This window comes from Penaeus vannamei, chromosome 6 (genome assembly GCF_042767895.1).
Source record: "Penaeus vannamei isolate JL-2024 chromosome 6, ASM4276789v1, whole genome shotgun sequence".
NCBI classification, from domain to species: Eukaryota; Metazoa; Arthropoda; class Malacostraca; order Decapoda; family Penaeidae; genus Penaeus; species Penaeus vannamei.
Window position 1 is genome coordinate 29,115,348 of NC_091554.1, and position 2,677 is coordinate 29,118,024.

The window sequence follows — 2,677 nt, forward strand, 5'->3', positions numbered from 1 at the left end:
TACGTGTGTGAGTGTATGCGTGTGTGTGTGTGTGTGTGTGTGTGTGTGTGTGTGTGTGTGTGTGTGTTTATGTCTGTGTGTATGTATGTATGTATGTATGTATGTATGTATGTATATATATATATATATATATATATATATATATATATATATATATATGTGTGTGTGTGTGTGTGTGTGTGTGTGTGTGTGTGTGTGTGTGTGTGTGTGCGTGTGTGTGTGTGTGTGTGCGTGTGTGTGTATATATATATAAATATATATATATATATATATATATATATATATATATATATATATATATATATATATATGTACTAGTATATATGTATGTATGTATGTATATACATTTATGTATGTAGATCCGTAAGCTTAACACATATATACACACACATTCATACCCGTACACGCGAGTGACTTTCGTGCGATATGCTGCGGTGGGTCACGTGTCCAGGCCTTGAGGGGGGGGGGGGAGGCAAAGCTGGTGAGTGTAGGGGAGGGAGAGGGGCAAGACCCTTGGGGGGAGGAGACAGAGGGGGAGGGAGGTTAGGGGGAGGCAATAGGGGATGAGGAACATAGAAGAGGAGGGGGGAAGAAACAGGAGGAAAGGGAGAGAGACAGGAGGGGAGGGGGGGAAGACAGTAGGGATGGGAAAGACAGGAGTGGAGGGGGAAGGAGGCAGGAGGGAAGAGAAAGTGGGGGGGGAGGAGACTGGGGGAGAGGGAGCGAGACAAGGGGAGGGAGGAGAAGACAGGAGGGAAGGGAGAGAGACAGGAAGGAAAGGAAAGAGACAGGAGGGAAGGGAGGGAGACAGAAGGGGAGAGTAGAGACAGTAGGGGAAGGGGAAGACGAGGAGGGAAGAGACAGGAGAGGAAGGGGGAGGAGACGGGAAGGGAGAGGGGAGGAGACAGGAGGGAAGGGAGAGAGACAGGAGGGAGGGTGGGAAGGCAGTAGGGGATGGGGAAGACAGGAGAGGAGGGGGGAGGAGACAGGAGGGAAGGGAGAGAGACAGGAGGGAAGGGAGGGAGACAGGAGGGAGGGGGTGAAGACAGTAGGGGATGGGAAAGACAGGAGTGGAGGGGGAAGGAGACAGGAGGGAAGAGAAAATGGGGGAGGAGACTGGAGGAGAGGGAGCGAGACAGAAGGGGGGGGAGGAGAAGACAGGAGGGAAGGGGAGATGGGGGGAGGGGGGGAGGCAGCCACCGCGAAGCTTTTGCGGTTCAACCCACAAGTCGGACTACTTCCGGCGCTACTGACCCCCCTCACCCCCAACCCCCGCCTCTTCCTTCCTGCCGTGTTTGTTCTGACTCGCCATTATCGTCATCATCATCATCATTATCATCATCATCGTCTTCGTCCATTTGGAGCCTATCCTTTTCTTCTGTTTTCCTTGTTTTCCTGCTTCTTCATCCTTTTCTTTTTTCTTCTTTTTCTTTCTTTTTTTGCCACGTGTTCATGTTTCGTGTCTACCAACGCTTATGGTGTATAGTGCCGTAGTTTTTGGCCATGAAAAACTCTCTTTATGCATGTTTTCTCTTTTTTTCTATTTTTTTTTTTTTTTTTTTTTTTTTTTTTTTTTTTTTTTTTTTTTTTTTTTTTTTTAGGGGGTTGTTTTTCACTTTTTCTCTTCGCCCTTTCTCAGTCTCCTTACTTTTCACCTCTCTTTTTCTCTCTTCTTACTCTCTCTTCTCCACCGCTTCACCCTTCTCCCGTCTTTTATTTCCCTTTTCTATGCCTCTTTGTATTCTTCCCCTTTCTTTTTCTTTCTTGCTTCTTCCTCTGTCCCCGTCATCCGGCTCTCTCTTTTTCTCTCTTCTCCTTCCTCCTTCTCCCTGCTTTGTGACTCTCCCGATTTTTCTCTTTTCCTTTTTCTCCCCTCTTTTGCTGTTTCACCTTTCCCTTTTCCTCACTTCCCCCTCTCTCCTCTTTCACCCTTCTTCTTTTTCCACCCTTCCTTTGTATTCATATCTCTCTCCCCTTCGCCTCTTCCCCTTTTCCCTCTTCTCTCGCCTCTTTTCCTTGTTATTCAGCCCCTTGTTCTTCGCCCCATCCTTTTCCTTGCCACTTTTCCCCCTCCTTTCACCTCCTCACATTTTCCCTCCTCCTCCTTCCTTCTTCCCTTTCTTCTTGTCCTCTACCTTTCCCCATTCCTTCGCCCTTCTCCCTTTCTCTCTTCCTTCCTTCTTCCTTCCTTCGCCCCTCTCCTTCTCCCCCTTCTCCCTTCCCCTCCTTCGCCCCTCTCCCTCCCCCCTTCCCTCTCTCCCTCCTTCTCCCCCCTTCCCCTCTTCCCCTCCTCGCCCCTCTCTCTTTCCCCCTTCCCTCTTCCCCTCCTCGCCCCTCTCTCTTTCCCCCTTCCCTCTTCCCCTCCTCGGCCCTCTCTCTTTCCCCCTTCCCTCTTCCCCTCCTCGCCCCTCTCTCTTTCCCCCTTCCCTCTTCCCCTCCTCGCCCCTCTCTCTTTCCCCCTTCCCTCTTCCCCTGCTTCGTACCTCGGCGTCACGGTGCGATATGGCTCGAGGCCGAACCCCGCGATGGCTCACCTTTGGCTCGCTCCTCGGGCGACGGGGAGCGCGGCCGACCTTTCGTCCCGTCCGCCGGCGATTTCGCTCAAGAAACCAAAGCTCGAGACAGCGCGAAGGTCTGAGAGGAAGAGGGACATCCGGTGCGCGTTTGGACGAAATAA